Source organism: Diadema antillarum, unplaced genomic scaffold (genome assembly GCF_040938485.1).
Source record: "Diadema antillarum isolate AM-2024a unplaced genomic scaffold, OU_Dant_1.0 seq00000717_RagTag, whole genome shotgun sequence".
In the NCBI taxonomy this organism is placed as follows: domain Eukaryota; kingdom Metazoa; phylum Echinodermata; class Echinoidea; order Diadematoida; family Diadematidae; genus Diadema; species Diadema antillarum.
The window spans coordinates 503,391-529,971 of record NW_027271621.1 but is presented as its reverse complement, the minus strand read 5'-3'; the positions used below and the strand labels follow the sequence as shown (position 1 = coordinate 529,971).

Genomic DNA, 26,581 nt, shown 5'->3' with positions numbered 1-26,581 from the left:
ACATGAAGCTGATGGTAAGACCTTGGTGAGGGCAGGGTGATGCTGGGATGGGACCGGAGTGGGATGAGGTCAGGGTGAGGTCAGGTTGAGGCCGGGTTGAGGCTGGAGTGAGGTCGGGATGAGGAGGGTTTGGCTGGGTTTAGGCTGAGTCGAGACTGGAGTGAGGCCAGGGTGAGGCCAGTGTGGGGCCAGTGTGGGACCAGTGTGGGACCAGTGTGAGGCTTGAGTGGGGATGAGGTTGGGGTGGTGTGATGCTGGGATGAGGCCAAGGTGAGGCCAAAGTGACGCTGGAGTGAGGCCGGAGTGAGCCCAGTGTGAGGCTGGGGTGAGGCAGGGGTAAGCCCCATGTGAGGCTGGGGTGAGGCAGGGGTAAGCCCAGAGTGAGGCTGGGGTGAGGCCGGGGTGAGGCCGGAGTGAGGCAGGGTTGAGGCTGGGGTGAGGCTGGAGTGAGGCAGGGTTGAGGCTGGGGTGAGGTCGGAGTGAGGCTAGTGTTAAGCTGGGAAGGAGCCAGAGTGAGGACGGAACGGGGACAAGGTGGGGACGGAGTGAGGTGGGGACGGAGTGAGGCTGGTGTGAGGCCAGCGTGAGGCCAGGCTTGGGTGAAGCCAGGATGGGGCCGGGGTGATGCCTGAGTGGGGCCGGGGTGATGCCTGAGTGAGGCTGGTGCGAGGCCAGGGTGAGGCTGGGTTAGGCCAGTGTGGGGCTGGGGGTGAGGCAGGGGCGAGGACTGACGAAGCAAGTGTAAGGAAGTGGATGAGGCCAAATTAGTTCCAGCTTGAGGCCAGTATGAGGTTTGCTATGACTTTGTGACTACGGAAATCCATGGAGTTCAGACTCTCACTCCCTTGTGACATTTACACATTACCATAAAAACATAACAAAGCTTTACACCGGGCACATACTATAGAGCCTGTAGACCAACCACAGAGCAATTACCACACCTACAACTTGACAGTAGTGACAAAATTTCATGGGTTTCACAGGAGTCAAGTCACCTTAAAGTCACAATCTTCACAGAAGTTGTTAACTTTGATAAGGTTTGATAACTAGAATGCCACATCATCCTTGTGACATGTGTAGCCAATACATCTGGAGACAATATGAACAGGAATATAAACACATCTCGGTACTCATAGAGAAACATTTCAAAACACCTTCTGTTCCCTGCATAGCATTTACAAACACTTTCACATGAAGAGCTAGAAAAACAAGAGAACTTATAAAATTTACTTTCTGACAACACCGTCACTTTTGGGGGGAAACGTAGCAAAATATCAGCATGAAGTAGCACCAGTATTCTTGTTCTTAAATTTACAAAGACCTTTAGCAAAACGCAGTCCCTAGGATCGCCAATTAATAGTGAGACTGCAAATATATACTACTAACCAGGCACAGCAGTGCTTAACATGGAGAGTTTTCACACTTTCTAAACAACTCGTTTGTCATTACATTTCTGAAATGCATATCTTAGTTTGTTTAGAGGAACCAAGCATGTAGACAAATAAATGCAGAAATGAATCTCCTCAAAGACCACCGACTACAAATGACATTCCACACAAGAGCTTTTTTCACAAAACTTTGACTCGTTAATCAAACTCGCAACTCTCAATACACTTTCACATGCAAGAGCATGTTCTTACAAGCATGCACCTCAGCAGAGTGAATAGACCTAGCTGGCTCCACCACCTCAATCAGGTTTTACCGCTCTAACTTATTCGGCCAGTATTTGCACACCAAGAATCTAGCACGACTTGATTGAAAACCCATCGAGAGCACTAATGGCCAAACATACCTTGTGTCAAGTCAAGTTTGCATTCAGATTACGAAAAAAAAAAAATCCCTTGATTTGTATGAAGAAGTAAGTTTACAAAGATGCTTACAACAAGTTCTTTGTGAGTGTGAAAGCCCTCCAAGCTTGCTGGCAGGCTGCTGCAGAGTCCGCTGCAGAGAGGAAATAATATGCTGTGTCATGTACGCCAAAATAATGACGACTTTTCAGATGAGCATTTATGCTATGAATATCTATCTAGCACACAATACTCTGCATCAATGCCTTCACTTAATCTGGAAGCAACAAAATGACTCATTTTTTCTTACTTCTAATACTGTCCTCTTATTAAATGAATAGTTTGGAATACTCGCGTATTCAAATACATTTATATTTCAAGACATGTGACCTACTACTGAGTCTTCATTTCAGCAGTTGAAACATACTTAATTTTCTATATATCATGCATCACAACACCGGTTCCTTGACCAATGGGTGGGGCTAACAATCTACCTCAATGCATTCATTTCATCTTTGCATCATAGCTGACAGGAAGGACGATCTGTTGAGATATGCCACATAGTGTGTATATCATAAAAATTATACTAATCTCTCTAGTTTATAGAGCAGTATTATCAACAGAAATACACACATCATACGTGCTAACCCTGCTGGAGCTCAGTTGATGGGAGCAAATGGGGAGGAAGGTCAAGTGAAAAAATTGGTATTTTCAGCAATCTCCCACACGTCACTATCAACAGACTTCTCAAAAGATTTGAGCACGAGGCGTAGATATCTCCAAAAACCAGTAGACATGTTCCTCTCAGTAGAAACGAATTGCAGGAATGCACTCATTATGGTGGGGGGGGCGGTGTCAAAGTCAAACTGCAAGAAGGGTTGTTTTCTTTTCCTGTATACTGTCCACGTGAGATTGCCAGCAATGTCTACAAGGGATTTATTGACTAATGGAATCCGCACATGAAGTGTGTGTGTTGACACAAAAATTCTAACATCATCAAAATTCTTGCGCAGACATTTTATAAGCACTCTCCCATGTTTGCTCCCCTGGCTCCTTTCCCCAATCTGACGAGCACCTGCTGATTTCATTTGTATCCTTGATACCGTCATAATATGATTTCAGTAATATACCATTTATCAAGACAACTGATTTACGAACGACACCAAATAAAAAGAATTAAAACACAAATATCACCAACATATTGATTGCTCATATTCTAATAAAAATTTGAGCACTGATTTGGAGTTTTCACCTCTGCTATATTGGCGACAATGTGTCATCTTCACGAACGATGCAGATGAAGTGACTTTGTACCTGCAGTTTGACTGAGATAGATGTTTAGATCTGTCTGTCACTTTTCGTCAATGTGTAATTCATGATCAAGGTTGGCACGGAAGCGTGAGAATGGATGATACACCTTGACAACTCTAGTGCATGTGCCATCACGAAGCTAGAAAACATATTTCAGGTCATCACATTACAAACTTGGCATATTGATTCCACAAAAGTGGGTTTACTATCTATAATATTAGACTTGGTATTCTGTCAAATCAAGTAAGCCCTTATCACATGTACCCACATAATGAGCACCAATAATTGGAAGTGGCGGCCATATTTAATTGATCATGATGTCAGGTGACCAAAATTTCTTGGTAATTGCATATTGGAATAGTGACAGTGAAAATGACGCAACAAATATCAACATTATAATGGGTAATCAATTGATAATAAAAAGAAGCATTCTGTGCTAAAGGAGTGGATTTGGTCGGGATGTCTTAATAGTGTAAAGAAAGCATGATGACTGTGATAACGTGACTGGTGTCGACATAGATGAGACAGTAACAAGGACATCCATGATGATATTTGCGATACGGATCATGAGGATGATACTGACATTGGTTGATGCAATAATGATGATGATTGTGGTGTCGGCATTGATATCAATGGGGTTGGTGGTGATTAAGATGATATTGATGATGATGATGACTGAATGTTTGAAATGATGCCAATGGCTGTGGTGATGGTGATGATGATGCTATTGATCCTGGTAATAAGAAGTCTTATAAATCATGATCCTTGGAAATAAAAAAACAAAACAAAACAAAAGAAATGAAATAAATATGGCCGCCAGTCATATTTTGATCAAGATGAGACTGCAATACTGCCCTCCCATTTTATCAAAAGATTAGGTCTGGAGAACTTCTGGTAGCTTACGAAGGCAAAATCATTAATTTGACAAACACTGCATGTGAAAATCTTGTTGATAGCACAGCCAGCAATGCATTAGCTCATGTGAGACCTTCTACTAAAGCCTTTCGATCATGATAAAGTGCAATACTGATGGTGAAACTACCCTCAAATAATGGGATGGGAATGATCTACATCCCTCAGAACATGAAGACTAAAGCTTTGCTTTAAACAGCCAGCCTGTGCATGGCATAAGCAGTTGCCTGCCAGCACTCCTCTCGAAGAAAATACTGATGGGAATGCTATTCTAGATTTGCCTACCGAAAGCTAACAAAATATATTTCTTGTGTTGGCGGCAAGAACCTAAAACAAAAAATAATAAAATAATAAAATAATAATAATAATAATAATAAAGAATAGCGAGCTCATTACATCACACTTTGACAAATCCTGAAAGAAACATGGCAAGTTATTCTATGGAAGAGCATGATGCATTTACATTGAATATCTCTCGTGCACAGTTGGCATAAAAAATATGCAACTATATCAAACTTTTCTTATATTTACAAACAGATAGATATATGCATGATGTATATTGACATGCTGAGCAGTGGGGAATTCTTTCTTTTTGCCCTACCGCTCTTTTTGGTACGCTAATATTGCACTGTGTATACATTGGGGACACGCCCCGACAAGCATGCAGTCACCCTCCTCGGTGTACATAGCCTCCAGAGCCTTTTGGGTGATGGGGAGTGGGGTGGGCAGGGATTCCATGGCACTGCCCCACGTGGACAGCACCTGTCGCTTCAAGTCCTGGCGCTGGTAGTGGTGTCCACAGGTGAATACAACGCAGTCCAGTGCCCCCCTGCTGACCGCCCCGCCGTCCTGCGGGCTGGGCGGAACTAACGCCCCCAGCTCCTTCCCGGACAGTTTGACGCAGCGCTTGGCCAGCACGTCCTTGCGCAGGTTGAAGAGAATCTCGCGCCACAGCTTCTCCGCCGACACGCTTCCGTACGAGGCGGCAGCCTCCTCCAACCCAACCCTGTTGAGGGCACCGCTGGGGCCCCGTATGAAGGCAGACAGCGTCCTGTCGAGGTCACCAAGGGGCCTGCTTGAGATGGTGTCCACCATGCGGCTGGTGATCTGCAAACAGAAGCCAGGGCTGAAACGATCCAGGAATGCCGGTGGGATGAGGTAGTCTGGACTCTGGTCTGACTGGAGCATCTTGCCATCTTCAGGACTCAGGCTATATCAGACAAATCAGACAAATTCTTTCTAAATCCATTCTATTTACACTATGACTGTGAATAGAATTATCTTTGCTAGAAATTCAAAATAAACTTGAACTTACATTAATTTTGCTGGTGTTACTAACATATTGACACAGGATAGCTTAAAATTCTGTTTTCCAACACATACGAGACTCCTTTATGAGTTATTAAGAATATTACAGATTGACCACATAAGCTCACACACCAAAAAGAGATAACAATTTGAAGGATTTAATGTTGATAGAAGAATGCAGAGGAATTTTTAATCCTCCCAAATTAAAGATAAAACTTCCAGGTGAAGTCTTCATACAAGACTGTGACACATCATGCCGGTATCAAAATATGAATTCAGAGGATATTTAAACAGATTTCTAAAATTACTTCATTCATTTTCACACCATTGCTCCAGTGCACAGTGCTGCATTTTAATGATAATCTGTTAATAGCTTGGGCTAAAAAGAGACCAAACAGATAGACAGCCCACTGCTCCTAGTCACTCAATATCACAGACACTGCATTGTAATAACCTACCAGGGGCCGCGGAACGTTTTTCAGTTTGGGGGGGCTGCGCAGCCCGGGGGGGGGGGGGGGGGGGGGGGGGGGGGGGGGGGGGGTATCAAGCGAGCAGAAGGGGGGGGGAAGGGGGGTGTTCCCCCTCCCACGGTGAGAACTTTTTACATTTTTATGTTGTAAATGGTACAATTTGATGCATGGTTTCCGTCTTTTATCGACTTGAAACGGCCCCACTTGTTTGAGGTAGCAGGATATTTTGATGTGGATTATTATTGAACAATTTGCCTATAAAGACTTGAAACCCCCGCTTACACGTACCGACGTAGCCTGGATAATGATCTTGTGATATTGGGAGGGCGGTGGTTACTGTGCCAGGGAGCGAAGCGACCGAGCCCGAGCGAGCATAGGGAATGGGGGGGAGGGTGTGGGAGGGGGGTGTTCCCCCTCCCACGGCGAGAACTTTTTGCATTTTTATGTTGTAAATGTGCAATTTGATGCATATTTTCCGTCTTTTATCGACTTGAAACGGCCCCCACTTGTTTAAGGTATAGCAGGATATTTTGGTGTGGATTATCATTGAACAATTTGCCTATAAAGTGGTAGCATATGAATAATTTAACTTCTTATATAAATTTATTGTTACAATTAATTTCATGAATGTTGTCTATTAAGCAATCAAACAGAAAAGGCATGCTCAAGAGGGTGTATACACAAAAGGGATATTTCTCCTCCCACACGAAGGTGATTTTACATTTTCAGACCTGAAATTCAGCGATCTGGTGCAAACTTTTGGTGCAATACTTGGATTTTTTTTCTAGCTCCCCCCGCCCCCCCCCCCTAAAAAAAAAATATTTATGGAAATAATTTAGATTTTATGTGTCAGGAAAGTGTTAATACTAAATAGCAAAATCACGGCATTTAGCTCTTATTCCGCGTGTGCATCATCTGTGTGTATGTACAAAGTCTAATGAGGTAAAGGGGGAGGTGTGGGAGGGGATGCCCCCTCCCAATCGACGGAGCTTTTGCGTTTTTGAAATCAAGATAAAGCGATCTGAAGCACACTTTTTGTGAGAAATTCGGGGGTAATGTGATTTTCCCCCGATTTTTCCCCTTTCTTTCTTTTTTTTTTGATTTTTTTTTCACGATCCAAAAGTGTGGGGGGGGCTACAGCCCCCCCAGCCCCCCCCCCCCCGCTTCCGCAGCCCCTGCCTACAACAAGGAAAAGTAGAAATTACGCGGTGCGTAATATATGTCCCCGCCGGAAGCAGCATTTTGTAGCAAAATGTACAATATAGGTCAAAAATCAAGGTCAAAGGTCAAAGAAGTCAAAGGTCAAAATTCTGTGTAGAAGTTTTGAAGCCCTCACCTAGTGCCATCACATAAAGCAAACGGAATCGAAATCGGGGTTAGAAATGGCGAAGGAGTAGCATTTTGTAGCCAATGTACAATATAGGTCAAAGGTCAAAGAAGTCAAAGGTCAAAATTCTGTGTAGAAGTTTTGAAGCCCTCACCTAGTGCCATCACATAAAGCAAACAGAATCAAAATCAGGTTAGAAATGGCGAAGGAGTAGCATTTTGTAGCCAATGTACAATATAGGTCAAAAATCAAGGTCAAAGGTCAAAGAAGTCACAGGTCAAAATTCTGTGTAGACGTTTTGAAGCCCTGACCTAGTGCCATCACATAAAGCAAACGGAATCGAAATCGGGTTAGAAATGGCGAAGGAGTAGCATTTTGTAGCCAATGTACAATATAGGTCAAAGGTCAAGGTCAAAGGTCAAAGAAGTCAAAGGTCAAATTTCTGTGTAGAAGTTTTGAAGCCCTCACCTAGTGCCATCACATTAAGCAAACAGAATCGAAATCGGGTTAGAAATGGCGAAGGAGTAGCATTTTGTAGCAAAATGTACAATACAGGTCAAAAATCAAGGTCAAAGGTCAAGAAGTCAAAGGTCAAAATTCTGTGTAGAAGTTTTGAAGCCCTCACCTAGTGCCATCACATAAAGCAAACGGAATCGAAATCGGGTTAGAAATGGCGAAGGAGTAGCATTTTGTAGCATTTTGATCACACACGGACGCACACACACACGGACACACGGACACACGCACGGACACACACACGTACGGAGCCCGTTTCATAGTCCCCTGCTCGAACTCGTTCGGCGGGGACAATAACCTACACAATACACTACACTTCATTATACTACACTTCATTACACTATACTGCACTACACGACACTTTATCAACCTTAGCTTCACTAACACTACACTTAATCAACCTTAGCTGCACTAAACTACTCATTACACTATTCTATACTAGAATGCACGTCACTACAGTTAACCTACATGTACCTATTATGCACTATACTTGTCTACAGTAGACAAAACTACACTACACTACAATGCATTACACTACACTTAACTACCCTATGCTACACAATACATCACACTACACCGCAGCCTGATGCTCCCTACACATTCCATCTACACTAAACTGAACGTCACTCCCCTTCATAATCATTCAGATTATGAACTTGTGAAGAAAGAGTATTGGATGCTGTACCTGAAGAGCAGGCTGCTCAGTGGCTGCACCAACTGGTCCAGGTGAGGTAGAAGGAGGGACTCCAAAACATCCATGCTGAGGTCGTCATGACAACACCAAAACTGGAAGATCTGTTAACAACGGGGCAAAATTCAGAGCTTTAACCCGTTGAAGACGAGTCCCGAGAATACTCGGGCATGTGTCTATGGAAAATGCATGTTATAGTGAAATGAGTCCGTCCTCAACGGGTTAATATGCCAGAAATCTTTATTTCAAAACAACCCTGCAGCAATACAGTCTGTGACGAAATGTCTAACTAGTACTGTAAAGTGGAAATTCTCCCAGTGTTGAAATTTTCGCGCAACCAGAAAGTAGTACAAAAAATAAAAGCACACAAATATTTCTGCTTGCCATGTATTCCAGTAGGTGATGTCTTGATTCCATGGAAGTAAAAACGCACAAAATTTTCGCGCATTTCATGCAACCAGAAACTAGTAGGAAAAATAAAAGCACACTAATATTTTTGCTTGCCATATGTTTAACCCTATTTTAACTGGTGGGGGGGTCAAATTGACCCCCCCTCGACATTTCGCGCCACGATTCCGCAACGCACACAGATTTCGCTGCGTTGTTTCATGACTTTTTTCATTGAAGTCTCCCGCATATTTTGAGACCAAATTTGCGACGTCCGGGTACACCGTTCTGAAGTTACATAGTGTTTTGCATATGCATGTCAACCCAAAAACAGCTCAAATTCAAGATATCATGTGCAAATCCAATGCAAATTGTGTTTTTTTGGTTAAATTGATACAAATTAGATTATTTCAACTTTTAACCATTGAAATTAATCAATTCTAATGTAGAAAAGCTTGAAAAAGTGCCTGCAACAAATTTTGGCAAAAAAACAATAGAAAACAAAAGGTCGTCAAAAAACAATGAAATACATAAGAAATTAACAAAACAATAAAAAACAAAAGAAACAGATTTTGATTGTGCTATTTTTTTACAAGAAAATTGTTTGATGTGTCTTGAGGAACTCTGACACAAAAATTTAGCAATCCTTCAGTCTTTTTAATGGAGTTATAGGTGAAAATATGATTTCATGCATAAATTTGCATATTTACTAAAAATAGAAAATCAAAATTTTTCTATTGTATGACCATGTAATCTTGTAGTTGATACTATGTTCTGGCAAAATTTTGCGGCGATTGCGCGATCGGCGGCCGAGATCTGAAGGGGGGGGGGGTCAAATTGACCCCCCCAAGTAAAAACTTGGTCTAAAATAGCCCAGTTAAAATAGGGTTAAGTAGTTGATGCCTTGATTCCGCAGAATTAAAAACACGCGAAACTCACCTTACCTGGCCGAGCATGAAAAATTACTTGTGTGTAAATATCCACTTTTACAGTAGTTTACTTTGTTATGTATCAAACATGCATCAACTTAAGGATTTACTGTGATGCCGTCCTGCCAAGACTTGAACACATTTGCACAGAAACAGAACTTGAGATCCCATTCTAGGGTGTATGCAAGGCGAATCCAAGATGCAACTTTTGTGTAGAAAAGGTGTATTCAAGGTGTAAATAAGCACATGGAGGGTGTTGTCTTCTATGTAGACAACTTTCTGACAAATTAGACCAGCTATTTCAATAATTTGCAGCTGTGTGTCTACAAAAACAACACACTAAAAGTAATTTTGGTATAGGTATGTGTAAATTTGGAAGTGCAAAAAATACCTCATGATTAAGTCACTATCAAATAATTCTCATCAACCTGTGTAATAACAACAGCAGCTACTTGTCAATGTAGCACTCATCGAAATGCAACCCACAAAGCATCAAGGTGATGAGTGCAATTAATCAAAGCCTACACATTTCCTGTCAGCTCCCAGGGGCATCGTTACAAAGTCCGCTCATAATTACGACCGCAAATGATTGGCTGCTGTTGCCAAAGCCTCAAGCCTGTATATGTCAACACACTGGGTAAAACACTCCACAGGGAACAATCTCATTATATGAGGTGTCAGTACTCTTGCCACACGCCACAAAGTGAGAGAGTAAAAAAAAAATGTAAGAATCAAACCTGTATCAAGAGCTGTTTTCCGATCTCCATGACAGCAGCGGTGCTCCCGTTCGTGGCACGCGCTCTCTCCAGAGCCAGTCTGTTATTAAAACAGATATGTACCAGAGATTGGAGACAAAGCATATTGAGAAACACTTATCATCCATAGAAAAGTCCTACAACAGAAGAGCAATATAGTTCAGCCAGTAGCAAATGTGCATCCTTTCCCATTGACTTGCATGAAAATAAAATAAAAGTTTGTAGATGTTATCATTTATCATTAGAGATCTGTTGACATGTTCATTGGAAACTGATATTAAATGTTTTATTGTCTCGTAGATCAGAGGTAATGCTGTTACATACAATGTAGATGTTGCTTAAATCATTGCCACATGCCAACTCAAAGTCACAATGAAAACACCACACACTGTTGTGAGTTGCTTCACAAATCTTCAGCATTACATGGCTCTTGCCAGGGATAACAAAAACACAACCAAGAACACAACAAAACAAAACAAAATAAAGCACAAGAAACCACTAAAAACAAAAGCAGAATGAAATATTGCAAACACTTGACATGAAAATAAAAATCTTTGATATGGTGGCTACTTCAAGCACGGCATGAAACAGAACATACAATGACGAAATTAGCACTCAACGAGGTGAATCACCCACAACATTGGACAATTCTAGTGAAGACTCTCAGTTTATCAGATCAGCTGTGCGTCAAGGTTCACATCAGAAATGTCCAAATTGTATTGACTATCACTGAATATAACTCTTTTCATGCAAATGAAAAATCCATCTCCAATAATCTCCATCCATCATAGAATTTGGTCACTCGGTGCTTACCTCTTTATGTGCCATGGTATAAACCCCCTGTGTGCTACATTATTCTGAGACTGCAACACAGTCATGCTTTGGGAAAAGGTTCTGTTTTTCAAATCTATGAAGCTTATAGATTTTTGTTACCCTGGACATTATAAAGCGTAACATTGGAGAAGAAATGCCATGCTTTGTTTTTTATGTAAACTGTACGACAAATCTGTGATTGCTTTAACCAGTACCTACAGTGTACATTATTGTAAAGGCATGATTTTTTGCACACAAAACAGTAACAGAAACTTGGAATTTACTTGCAAATCCAGGAGGGAACAGCCACTGATTGTCAGATCACCACATAAAATACAAGCTACATTTGAAAGGAATGGAATCGCAAGAAATGCGTTCATTGTACTGCGGCATTTGGCAATTTATCAATCGGTTTGGGCGGGTTTGTGCGTTTGAGCAGAATATGCGAAGTTGGCATGCCGTCGACTGAGTCAGGCGTGCGAACGTGGCACATAAAGAGTTAACTTGAAGATCATACTAACAAAATAAATATGGACAAAAATATGATTTACATGTGAACATTTAGCCTTGAAACATACCTGAGATGTTTGCTGATGGTGTTGGCAACTTTCTCCTGATGTGCCTGGTGATCAGTTCTCAGCCCTGCCTCCACATCTCTGAGACTGTAGCCCAAGGCCTCAATGTGATCACCACTCATCTGGCTCAGCTCAGCTGCAATGTGCCAGTCCTCCACACTCACCGCGTGGTGGAGAATGGTGCTATGGCTGAAAAAGGCCTGAAGGAGGAAGTGGGTATTGCATCAGTATAAGCGAGAGATGTGACACCAGTCTCTACTAATATCAGCACTGTGCTGATGCTTCACATTCCTTCACTAATGAGTAAGAATACTCCAATCAAGCATTTGTTTAATGGGAGATCCCCATTCCACGAACATGCGCATGATATTATGTGCACGTAAGCATACATCACAAGTTCAAAGGGCAATGTCCCTTACAGACAGGACCCAGAAGCTACTTCAGGGCCTTGAAACTCTATAGCTATAGATGCTCTCTGGTGATATCTCCATCTTATTTTTTAGCATGTGTGAGAAAACTTCATATGAGCAAAAGAAAATGCTTTGCAAGTGGGAGATATACAGCCAGAATGGAAGAAATTCGAAATTAAGCGAGAGATTTGGAGAAAACGGCTTCAGAGGCAGAGATCTCCTGCCAAAAGCGGAGAGCTGGAGTACGGTCATATCCTTGAAAAGAAAAGAATGCTTTTCTATTAAAGACATTTCCCCACAGCAATTTTCAATACATTGAAAGGCTACAGAAAGAACTTTTGAAATATCCTGTACATTATGCATATCACCAATACTGGAACCCTAAGTTTCAGGACAAAATTAGGTCTGACTGCAAGATGAAAGGTAAGATGCTTTCAATATGCACACAGGAGATATCAAGAAAAAGGTCAGTGAATGTTATTTTTCCTCATCAAACCTAGCAAAAGTTTAGATAAAATTTTGATTCCCATTACCCCGATACCATATGACATCATTTGACACCATTTGATTGAAGACGGGACAATTTACATCACAGAGGTATGACTCTAGAAGAACAGATCGTGGATACTGTATTTTTCACTTGCATATACAGTGAGATTGAATATCAGATTATTCTAGTGGATGGTTGAGATGTAATGAAATATCATGATTATTGCAGTGGCTGGCTTGAAGGCAGTTAATATACTTTAATATTTCCATTGACTGGTGGTGCTTTTTAATGTTGACAACTGAACTCTGATCATACCTGGAGTTGTGAGAGTGCAAGAGAGAGACTGGGCTGGCTGTAGATGGGGGTTCCCCCTTCTGGCTGGGCCAAGTCTGGTAGACCAGTGATAACCGACTCCAGCATTCCACTGTCATGCAGCTGATGTCATCGGGAGCAAGGAAGGTATATTGGGTAGATTCAGGAAGATTTCAGACAATCAGTCATTAGAATGTCTTAGTATATCTCCACATACACTAAGCCCTAATGATTACCATTAAAAAAATGCGCAGAACCATCACAAATAGTCATAGAGTAATCTTAAAGCACTTTAAAAACATTGCAAGGTACTTACAGAGTGGCATTGCACAGTAGCAGTACTAACTGCTAGAAACCAAAAGTAGACCCAAGCAAAACAAAGTGCTTTGAAATGCCAGAAACCACAGTACATTATACACAAATACTGTGTAAGCCTTGCATTTTGTACTGCTGAGGTCTTCCAAGGTCATTTTCCAACGCTCCTTGGCAAGTCATGATTAAACATACTTCCACCAGTCGTTGCAATATATATAAAACCTTAGAAAGTGACCCAGCCTCAAAATTACAGCTCCATCTACAATCGTATTTAAACCCTCTATGTCCCCACGCATTTGTTGTTGTAGTTGTTGTTGTTATTATTATTATTATTACAATTATTATTACTATTACTATTATTATTTTTAATAGGGCCCCCATTTATGCTTTTTTTCCCCCTCCATAAACAACAGTCCAAAAGTTGCATTACCCCTCCCCATCACCCAACTCCTCTCCATCCTCCTACCCCTCCCCACCCTCCACCCCATCCCTCCCCCCTCACCTCATCTTCCCCGTCCGAGCTCTCATCCGTGCTGTCACAGCTGGCGATGCTCTCCCTCTCCACATGTATGGCAGGGATGCCTGGGATGACCGTGGGCTGGAGGAACATCCGGGGTGCGGCCTTCACCCCGCCCCTGTGGTCCTGGTAGGAGGAGGTGCCATAGGAGGGCAGACTCATCTTGTCTCTTGTTTCCATACCCAGCTAGAATGAAACAAAATCATAATAGGGTCAAAGTTATTTTCAGCTACGTCCACTTCATCTGTCAAACGCAATGTCTGTAAATTACCATATTTACCTTTTGGAACCCATTCAAGTATCATCTTTCATTTGTATGTTTCAAACAACATATTTGTTGGAAAGATATTCAAATATAAATCTGTAAGGTTTTAGAGGAACACAGCGTTAGAATAGTATCATTATCTACATCTATGCAAGACTCAGTCATCAACAGGGGGGCATTTCATCAAGCATTTTGTCAGTTATTTTTTCTGACAAACTGTTTTAAGCTACTGAAATCCTTGCATCTGATTGGCTGAGAGCAAATTTGTCAAAAAAAGTATCAGACAAAATGCTTGATGAAATGCCCCCAGTTATCTAAAAGCCAAGATCTCACATGACAGTTACTGGTTTACTTCACCCTTTTCAAGAGAACAAAGGAATAAATTATCTTTACAAAATCAGCTTTTAAAGCAGCATGTATCATTTAGAGTAATTAGTAGCAAGGTGAAGAATGCTTCATTTAGAGATATAGGCATCACACATTATCTCTAAATGCCATTTTGCATCAAGGCAGAAAAGGAAGAACTTGTAGCACAATACAATAAAACCAGAATTTTCGCATACATGAAATTTTTGTGAATTTCACAAAATTAAAATGCACACTTAAGTTTTTGTCTACACAGTGCATTGAATGCCAGTGCCAATTTGCAAAAATTCATGCCGCAAAAACACCGTCGGCTCCAATTCGCAAAAGTTGCATGCTGCAAATGTTTCTAGTTTTACAGTAAGATCACACTAGTTGGAAGTCTCAACATCATCATAAACATAGCTGTCACATGTCACCTTGCCATACTCAGCCGATCCCCAGGCCAGGCCTTGGTTCTGATAGTTGACGGCCAGTGAAAACCTTGACCCTGCTGCTATGGCAACAAAGAGGTCATCTCGAGACTGGTTGACAAGGACAGGCACATTCTGTGGAGAGAAACAAACAAATTTGTAGTAAATGAAATATGGTGGGAGAAATCTTCAGGTAGGAATACCAGAAGATGTAGCAGAGGATCAGAGATATGAGGACAAAAGAAGAGACAAAAATGCTGATATCGCATTTATCTGTATTAACAAGTTAATTGATGAAAATGCTCCGACAGATACAATAATAATAATACATTACATTTGTAATGCGCTTAACCCTAACTGCACGGGGGGGGCCTCGGAGGCTCCCCCCTAGACAAATGTTGCCGTGCATGCCAAACCGCTGCGTGTTGAGCCGCGCTGCTTTATGACTTTTTTTTTTGAAGTCTTATGGATGTTTTGACACCAAGTTTGCGAAAATCGGACATCCCGTTACGGAGTCACATGACCTTTTATGACCAAAGGTCAACCCGAAAAGTGACAATTTTTTCATTTTGTGTACAAAACAAATGGCAAAGTGCATTTTTCATTTTGGCCTGCAAATCAGTAATTTTTTCCTCTTTTTGCTTTGTATATCATTCATTCAGCTTGTTATTGATCCAATTGAAGGTCTCAAACAACAAAAACCAAAAAACAATAGAATACATAAGAATTAATGCAAAGTAAAAAATTTTCTGATGTTTTCATGTTGATGAGAAAACAACTTCCTACACTAAAAATACTGAACAAATAGTGTAATTTTTGAAGTTATTAAGGAAAACATGATTTATGCATATAATTTGCATAAATTGTCATAACTAATAAAATATGTCTCTGCAGCCTTTCTTTTTACATGATTACGGAGGTGCGTTGTGGCGATCGGCCCCTTTGGGGCCGAGATCAGGGGGGGGGGGGGGGGCTTCAAACCCCCACCCACCCAGTATTTTCATGGAGCGAAATAGCCCAGTTCAGTTAGGGTTAATACAATGTTTCTAAGCGCACAGGGAAAAGACGAAAGGAAAGATGAAAAATGAGGGAAAACAGACAGATCAAAACACAAGTAAGAATAACATGACATAAATCAATGTGTACCAGTCATTAAACATATACAATAACTGAATCACACTCAGCACATTAACTGAGGGAAGCAATCAATATGGGAAAAGATGAGTTTTAAGAAGTGCCTTAAATGATTCTACTGATGGGGCTTGTCGTATATGAATGGGTAGATTGTTCCAAAGCTTGGGTGCAATAACCGCGAGTGAGCATTCTCCGTAGCGTGTCTTAGTGCTAGTGACAGATCTAGAGAAGAATGCACCTCAATCAAAAGTTTCTTTCCAATCTTTACAAAAGAAGGAATACATACAAACATTTCTGTGCCTATAAAAAAAAAAAAAAAAAAAAAAAAAACGAAACAGCAATAACAGCAATACTGACACTTACATGTATATACACAGATTACTTATAGACAAACATGTATACGACCAATACAGCCAGAAATTCAGGCATATTATTGATGGAGATGCATTTGAAATAGCTTTGAAATTGACCGTACTTACTGTTATCTACACTGGTCAGTGAGTGGACTTACCTGGTTGACTCTATTCCCATTCCCTAGCTGACCCATTTCATTACTACCCCAGCTATAGAGTTCTCCAGCAGTGGTTAGCAGCATGTAGTGGTTACCGGACATGGTCACCTACAGGGGAAGAGAGAATGCGTTACGGGTCTGGCTATTCCTAGAACTTGCTTACTTCCATTAACCTATTGTGCACAGACAGCATCCTGACAGACATTGTTTGGCCGGACAGAGGCTTTCATTCACACTTATTAGCATTGCATGAGCAGGATAAGGCTATGATGAAACAGACAATGAACTACATCAGATAAATTGCTTGGGTTCTGCATCTTTGAAACATAGAGATAACTGTCATTCCTTGCTTTTGATGAGAAGGTTCCCGGTAATAGCTTGGGGAGATATTTTGCTTTTCTGAGCTATCAAGTGAAACAACTGGAGAAGAGGCTATCTGGATACATCTTCTCTGGCTGTAGAATGGTGGCTGCTTTATATTTGATCAACCCAATCACAATATTAAAGCTTTCTATTTCACACCTGTAACTCTGAAGCGATAATTCACAATATGAGTATCAGTGTATGGTCAGAAAAAAGATTTGTCTACTGTTTTAGTGGCATATAAATCACAATTCACTAATAATAGGAATAAACAGACATTGAGTCTAGCACTCTCTGTTCCATCGGCCTGCAGAGTTTATAGATCTATAGATGACATGTGCTTATGAGATAACTAGCAATAAATCATCCCATTACACCAGTAAAATACCAGCACCGGATGTTACCCTCATCAGTCAATATGCTTCATATGTATGTTCCTATTTGCACCACCTCTGAACAAATCAGAATTCCTGTATGGTCTCACTGACCTTCATGGTGAATAGAGGCATTCAAGATTAAATATCATAGTAAAACTGTTCACACCGGGAAAATGGGAGCCTGACTCTAGAATGTGAACTCATACAAGTTATGCACGCTATGTCCCAATACCATGACACTCCCTGCTTTGAGCCAAGGGGGGGGGGGGGGGGGGGGGGGGGGGGGGGGGGGTTGGGTGTTGAGAGATGCACCCATGGGACTAGCCTACCTTCTTGATGGGTGCCTGGATGTTGCTTGGCACCAGGGCAGGGAGGAGGTGTTCATTCTCCTGCGGCAAGGAAGGCAACCTGCTGACGGTCTGGTGGTGGTGGGGGGTCAGGGTTGAGGCGGGTGTGGTGACGCTTGCGGGCCAGCTGAAGCGCCTGGCGTAGCTCCAGGGGGCTCTTCCCCCACGTGTACACCTTCTGGGGGTTGCTGGTGATGGCAAGCTGTGGTATGAGAACAGGACCAAATCAGAATGAGTTAAAAAGCATATGCTGGCACACAATTGCTCAAGTTGATGTTTATAATTATGTCAGCACAGGTCAAACATTACCTCCTGACAAAATTTCACCAATGCAGTGTCAAACAATTTTACAAGTAGCTGGGTAGCATGGTCAGAGTTTCCTATATTATTCACAAGGATGGTTGTTTTGACAGAAATTCTCCTCATTCCATTTCCAGTTTTCAACACAAAGGTCAAATTTTTTTTCTTCAGATTTTAAGTTGTTTTTTTTCTTCAGATTTTAATTTTTTTTTTCTTCCTTGCTTTATTTTGTTTTCTTGCCTGATCTTGTATTTTCCTGAATTGGTAACCAGTCTCCGTTTCCTTGTCAACACTTTCTTTATCAGCTTATCAGTTGGAATGGATAAAATATGACATCTGTCCGGAGATCAGGAGGTCGTAGGTTCGAATCCTGCTCGAGTATGTATGGACATGATTTCTTTTGTCCTGGCTACTACTATTACACTGATCAATTCAGTGCTTATTTACACCGATGTACAGCAATTTGTCAATCAGTTGCAGGTTATTAGTTGTCTCCAAGCCATTGGTCAAGACAGAGGACAGAAGTTTATTACAGACCAGCCCTCATCCCCATCCCACCACCCCCCCCCCCCCCAAAAAAAAAATGAACAAAGGGAGAATCCTATTTAAACTTTGTACTTAATTCATCAAATGCTTGTGACTGCACAGACACTGACTCAGAGACACATCTACTGAAAGAAAAAAATTATAATATTCAAACTCCAGTGAGCAGATGTCAGTTTTGCTCGACATATTCACTTTCCAGATAGAATAGTAGCTTCAAAGTAACAACAGTCAATTAACTGAACTTATATTGGTATTGTAACCACTGGACTTAGATTGCTGTAGTAACCACTGGATTTCAAATGCTGTAGTAATCAATGGACTTTAACTTGCTGCAGCAACCACTGGACTTTTAATGCTAGCGTAAACACTGGACTTACACTGCTGTAGTAACCACTGGACTTAAAATGCTACAGTAAACACTGGACTTTAATTGCTATAGTAACCACAGGACTTACATTGCTATAGTAACAACAGGACTTACATTGCTATAGAAACCACAGAACTTACATTGCTATAGTAACCGCAGGTAAGAATGTTGACATGGAGAGAACTTAGAGCGTCCAGTCTGACAGGGACAGATGATTTACTGACTGATCCTGTCCCAAGCTGTCCGAAGGCGGATGACCCAAACATCCAAACCTTGATAGAGAGACAACAGTGAAGCATTGTGGTCTTCAAGAATGTAGCATAATGATATGTTACTAGAAACTGCTGCCCCATGAGGTAGCATTTTTATTCAAATGCCATCATACCAGCTAGAAACAATTGGATCTTCAATCTTGGAAAAATAGTCAGGGTAAATTTTCCAGAAATTAATAATTGAAAATAATGATTAAAATAATTGTTATTCTAATGACAAAGATAAAAGACAGGTTGTGCACTGAAATCAAATATGCAGTAGGGAAATAAAATTACATAACATATGCATAAAACAAAGGGTGTTCTGACATGATTTTATAGTGACATCATCAATGGCCCACAGCACAAGTTATTATTGTGAAAGGGCATTTCCTTCTACAATACTGTAAATCAATTATGCATGTTAAAAAGCACATCACTGAAAAAAAAAGACCTATGCCAGCATTAAACATAAAAACAAAACCAACAACAAACAAAGGGGGAGGGGCACATATAAATCCAGATGATCAGACTATGCTGAGATAGAGGCAATAACTATACCTGACCCTCGTTGGTGAGAATTCCACTGTGGGCGTATCCGGCACTAACGTTGACTATTGCACTACGAGTGAACGGGGCCAGAGGCTTGGGGACAATCTGGTCCTCCACATCCCCGTGGCCCAGCTGGCCGTGGGCACCCCAGCCGAAGCTCCACAACCTATAGTCAGGAGAAACGTGTTGATACGCTGTATATGCCATGTTTTTTGAAAGCATTACATTTCCTCAATTTGGATTTGTGAGACAGTTTTTGCAAGCCCTGAAATTTGTTTCTTGTTCTTGAATCACTGCTACAGAGATACAGTAAGTATCATCCCTCTGTAAGGAGCACATTCAGCAATTTTCCACTTTGGTGATGATATACACTGCATTTGTGTAATAAAAGTCAATACTTTACTTTTAATGGAACGGAATGTTTTCGCCAAGCATGCCTGCATTGCAGTCTCAAAATAATGTGGCACATAAAGAGTTAAATAGCATACATGTGATATCTATAAATATTGTCATTCCTAATCTGGATGATAAATAACTCAGACATAACTATAGCAAAAATGAACTTCTTTTCCAATAATACTACAGCATGCAATGAATTGGTACGTAAGCTAGCCCGTTGTAGTACACTGATTACTATTTTCCATTATTTGTAAATAAAGATAAAGCACAAATGCATTATACCTTTTGATTAAATTACCTTTGATCTTGAGTTAGCACCAATGTGTGTAGCTGCCCGCAGGCCAGAGTTATGCACCTATGGCCACTGAGGGCTTCAACGACCACTGGCCGAGAGTGGACAGTTTTGTCTCCGACACCAAGCTGACCATACATAGAACTGCCCCATCCATAGAGCTGTAACAAAAAGTGGACACACACAAAACTGTACTAAAATTTGTTCTTCCTCATTTATTGCATTCCACACAATTCTTATATAAATAAAGGTGTCATACTCAAAATTATCATGAAGTTAAGCCGTGGTGTAACCACCGTCAAGACAAAATGTATTGCTTCAAAATAGGACAAGAACACAAATGAACCGCTGGTATAATTACTGGCAAATATTCATAACAGTATGACTGCTTAAATGTGAACATTAGCAAAAACAAGCAATATGGGCATCATTTTTGGATCAAATTATCTCTCACACCTTAACTCACTGTGAAGTATGGCAAACTAAACACTGGATTACATGACTGCATCATAGAATCTTCCATCTTTTTAAATTACTTTAAGTCCCATTCACTCAATTTCAATTCCATCTGATTCCCTTCACTCCAGTTTCATTCACCCCAGTGCAATTAATTACATAATTCCATTAGCTCTAGTGCTCAAGCAAGTTGATTAGGAATTCAGTCAACATTCATCACAATCAATCAATCAGTTAGGATTTAGGATTTACGTGTACACAATAGGCAACAATTTTCTAAGCACTTTGAATCAACATCACATGTAGTTTGTGGATAGCAAGCTTTGTGTGATATATTAACCTTTCTAGAATCACACTCATCTAAGCTGAGCCTACTGAAATAACTGAATCAAAACTTGACTAAAAGTCTGGCATATTTCACAGCTTGACCATTCTTTGTCCAGACTGACCCCATAGTGTTGACCATCCCAGTCTACTCACCCTTCCTTCCTGGGTCACTGCCATGGTGTGCTCCTTCCCACAAGCCACTGCCCGCACTCGGATTCCGTGCATGTGCAGGGTCTCCACTCGCAGTGGGGGCGCTGTTCCGTCCAGCGACATGATGTCTCCCTGACCTAGTCTGTTGGCAGAGAAAGAGAGTGATGTATTGACTGCTGACACAAAAGTAAGGGCCTACATTTAAAGAAAAGGTTTTTTTTTTAGTATTACGACCAGTCCCATCAAACTTAGAACCGTGATTTGTTGCGAAACAAGACAAAGATAAAGGTTTTGACTATTTGAACTGAGAATAGATGTGAAGAAATAATATTCTTTGTGGTAACTTTGTTAAGGAATATCTATAAAAAAAATGGCTTAAAATCACCATTAGAGAGAAAAGTGGTTAAATATGCCTTTGCTTGCAACCCAGTCATCAATCTCCAACTATTTAAACAGAATCAGATTCTCTTAACCCGTTGAGGACGGACTGGTTTTGCTACAACACGCATTTCCCATAGACACCTGCCCGAGTATACTCGGGACTCGTCCTCAACGGGTTAAATATCTTTACACTAGCCCTAGACAGATGATTCATTAGTTTGTACTTAAGTGCATTGCTTGGCAGAAAAATGAACCAAGACTGATATCAGTGTCAATGCGTTGGTCATCTCAATATCCATAAATAATCGGGAAGGACACAAAAGCTGCTAAGGAGTTGACACACGTCACTAGGAATGTGAATTCATGTGTGTACTCATAGTGGGTTATCTCAATTCCCTAACTGACCTTCCTTCGTGAGCCCTTCCCCACGTATAGACATCTCCGTTGGCCACAATAGCTGCATGGTCTTGGCCACAGGCCACAGCATTCTGGGTAGGGAGAAGCAGACCGACGGGAAGCTTGTGGGAGCAGCCAGGGGTGTCTTCGGGCAGCGAGGTCACTCCCGGGTCACACTCAAAACCGTTTTCTAGAGACAGCGTGCTGTGTGGGACAGTGATGAGAATTCAAATACTCTCAGAGAGCAGGTAGGTTACCAGGTAGAGAAGCGAATATCCACGTAGTCACAATGATGTTAAAAATTTTCAGAAAGTGACTGCACATGTACTATGTGACATTCAATGACACATAGCAAAGTGGCATGGAAGTCAATATGCATATCCACAACAGCATTGTACGCAGCTTCTAGCCAGTTGCACAAACATACACCTAGTGCAGTGTATAATCTACTTTCAAGACCATTTTTATCAATTACTTAAAATTTCAATATATCTCTTTACATCTGGTTTGATCCAATTTGTTTGTGAAATATATCGAGAACAGAATGCATAAATAGACACATAGAAATACTGACATTTAATCTGACAAAAAAAAACAAAGACACTGCATAAGAGGATGTAAATGATGATCTTGATACCTCAGTTCAATGTAAGTAATATTACTAACATGACTAGAGAATCACACTTTCAAGCTAGTAGTGCTTCGCATACAACTCCTGTAGGAACTCAAAATACTTCTCAGTTTGTGATCAGCTGCATCATAAAAAGAAAACAAAGAGATATCTAACCAGGGGGGTTGTTTCATAAAGCTGTTCATAAAGTTACGAACGACTTACGAGCGACTAATGATCAGTTCTTGTGCTGAATTATGGAAATTCTGATAAGTATAGCACATATTACGAGCGACTGGTGATCAGTTCTGATGTCATCAGAACTGATCACCAGTCGCTCGTAAGTCGTTCGTAACTTTACGAACAGCTTTGTGAAACAGGGCCCTGGGTGGTCACCTAACAAACCCAATATGGTAGGGTATTGAAAATGATGCTGCAAGAATTGTTTGGTGTAAGGGTAGCTATTGTCCACCAACCTGCCAAGTTCCTTCCTCTTCTTGTTCAGCTTTAGGAGAATAAGGAGGAAGACCTCTATCAGGATGCTGGGCTTGGGGAAGATGGCAATATCCTGGAAGAAAGAGGATTATAAACATCTCATTTACTATGATGACCTTTGACCTCAACCATCATCTATTACTCTCTCAATCACATAACAAATCATCACAAATCATGATGTTGATACACCAAAGATGAAGTACCATTTGATTACCAAAATCCTTGGGATCAATTGTCATGAATCTCCACACCGAGTAACATTCTTCACTGTTATCATCATCAACATTATTACAATCTTCAGTGGATGTTCATTATCAATATTGATATGAAGATGGCACATTATTATCGTAAAGGGCATGGCGTTTGTGATCTTATATACCACAGTACAACCATCGATCGCATGACACCACACTGTATGTTCTCATCACTAGCATCACCTTCATCATCCCTATAATTATGATTCAGATGATCACATCAATCATTATGATGACAATCAGCCATCAATACACCTACATTTGTCACCTTGCCAGTTGTATTGTCATCACCATGGTAACACATTTGTTAACTGCATCAATTTTGCTCCTTTCCTTACCTCTCCATCAGTGGAGCCCTGGGCAGTCTTGTAGCTGTCAGAGGAAGCTGTAGACCCAGTTGAGTGACTCCTGCATAATTTAAAAAAAATCAAAATAAACAATCAATCAATGAATATCAATTTCACCTATCATACCTGTTATATGAATGCACAAGATAGAAAGAGATCAACCATTTTGCTTTAATATTCTAAATGATGTTGCAACCAAGCACTTGCCACCATTTTTTTCTATGATTTTAATATGCTTCATACTTTTTTCACATCATTGATGTCACAGTCAGCATAATTTTGTAAAGAAAACTGAAGTACACGAAAAATCAATTTGAAGCATTTGTAGCATCAACTGGGTTGGTTTTTCTCCTGAAGATCAGGCCACCAAATTGACTCAAATGATGAAAAGAACAGCAGTTTCATGCAATCCTATCACTGAGAAATGCAGAAGAGACATCAGGAGAAAAGGGATCGTCAGAGAAACATTGGAGTGGAAAGGTGAGGGATTAATAACCTTTCTCTCCTACTCTTGAGGAGTGGTCTCAGGGTCGGCTTGGACGGGTCAAAGAGATGAGCAAGCTTCAGGAGGGTTTTGACATCAAGGTCATCCAAACAGCCTCGGATGAAGTCTGTGTAGCGGAAGACGAGCTCGGGCTGGAACAGCAAACACAATGAAATTTTGTGAGAACTGCTCCTCGACCAGCGGAAATTGAAAGGTAAGGAGGGCACATGTGATAACTACTTGAAACACAGTGTGTCATCTGACCTGAGAATTAATTCACAGCATCTTGGTCATCCACTTATATAGTACATCTGAATTGACATGGTATACTAAAACAAAGAGTGTGGTACTCTTTTTGTTCAGTGGATTATTGGTAAAGGAGCACAAAATACAACTTCCTGGAAATTCATCGAAAGCATTGGGCAGGCTCAAACATAGATGCTACTCCACAGCATACACATCACAAAACGTACCAGTTTACTTTGAATCGAAGAAGGAAATACTGCAGAGTAATGGAGACATTAAATGGAAACTTTGTCTGTTTGTCTGTCTGTCTATCTGTCTGTCTGTCTGTCCCTCTCTCTCTCTCTCTCTAATAAAACAGTTTCTATTTCGAAGTTAACCCTATCAAGACAACTCAATCAATTTGCAATTGGCACACAGAGAACACCAACTACCTTGATTCTGTCAAGTAGTACATTTTTTTTTTTCACTATGACTCCGACATGCTTTCTATAGAAAAACAAGAAAAAAATTAAATCAAAGATTTAAAGAAAAAAAAATCATTGGCATTGCATACAGTAAAGTTGTCACAGAAAGTGAGAGATGAAGTCTACCTTGGCAAGGAGATGACACACGGCCTGTTGAGAAGGCATACACCTGACAAAAGCCATGTCCCCAGCAGCAGAAAACTTAGTGATGTAACCCTGTGAGACGAGCTGTTTACGAAGGGAGCCCTCTATCTGTGGCAGCCCAGCTTGAAGGAGCACTTCTAGGGCTGTGGACAGCTTGCCACGAGCCTGTCAAGCAAGGAAGACAGCCAAAAAAAAAAAAAATAATAATAATAATAATAATAGATAAATAAATAAATAAAATAAATGAAATAAATAAAATGAATAAATGAATGAATAAAATAATAAATAAATACATAAACAAATAAAGACTGGCTTTTTACATTTTTCATGAGGGCTCACAATTGGTCAGACTCACTGAGCAGAACATTTGATTTACTTCATTTTTTTTTTCCATTTTGTTCACAGAAGCTGTGTACATGCATACATACACACTTACATAAATACACACATACACTCATACATACATACACACATATAGCAATACCTGTATACATAGTTAAATACATACATGTACATAAATGCATACACACTTTTTATACCTTCATGCACACATGGTTGCAATAAATCACTTCATGGGATAACAGAGTGGCAATGCTGTAATGATCCTTAACAGCTTTTATGTTCACGTATATCACAAACTCTATGCAACATAAAAGTTAATATCTTGAGAAATCCTCCTTTGACTTACTTTTGCCACTTCAATGAGAATATCTGTGAGCCCACATTCAGCAAACAGCTTGAGTGCTGCATCCTCATTGTAGTCAAAATTGTCCATGAGAAAGTGTCTGAAGGAGAGAAGAGGATCTAAATCTTAGAATCAAACAAGAAGATGACAGGATGACAGGTTTCTATTGAGTGATAAGAATGGCTAACTGCATGTACTCTGAGACAAAGTGAATTCATACTACAGTGGTTACTGAGTAAGGACATATAACAATTTTACATTTGTTATCATTCAGGGGAAAAAATGTAACTTACAAAGATATTGCATACAGATAACACATTTTGTTGCTCATAGAATACATGCAAGATAATGAATAATCACGGTTTTCAGCTTATGGTTAGCATAATCTCATCTTTGCCAACACAAAGACCCCAGATTATAGACATACAAGTATCATCAGCCTTCTTCAGGATTAACATTTACATTCAGGATTAACATTAACATTTACATTAGTACACTTAAAAGTCAATATAGACCATAATATCCTTTTATGACATCTTCAGGCAAATACTTAGTAGGGTCTACACTGAGTGGCTGTCCCATCAAGACTGCATATCTTCTACTTAGAACCATATGCTAGTCATTGTAACCATTTGAAAAACTTTACGTAGGCACTAGACTAGCTGAGATGGCAGAAGAAAGTAAAGACTTTACTTCAGTGAGTGATTTAAGAGATGATATGAAAAATCAAATAGAGAATACCTGCCCACTAAACACCACCTGTTAGAACTTGAGTCTATAGCATTGTGTACCTTACATGGGCTTATCAACTCCTGTGTGAAGGTCTGCAGAACATCT

General features: G+C 40.6%; 1 pseudogene; it reads right to left on the bottom strand.

Moving 5' to 3' along the window:
• Positions 1–4,444: 4,444 nt before the first annotated feature.
• LOC139737963 (uncharacterized) overlaps positions 4,445–26,581 on the bottom strand; it is a 48,395-nt pseudogene continuing 26,258 nt past the window's right edge.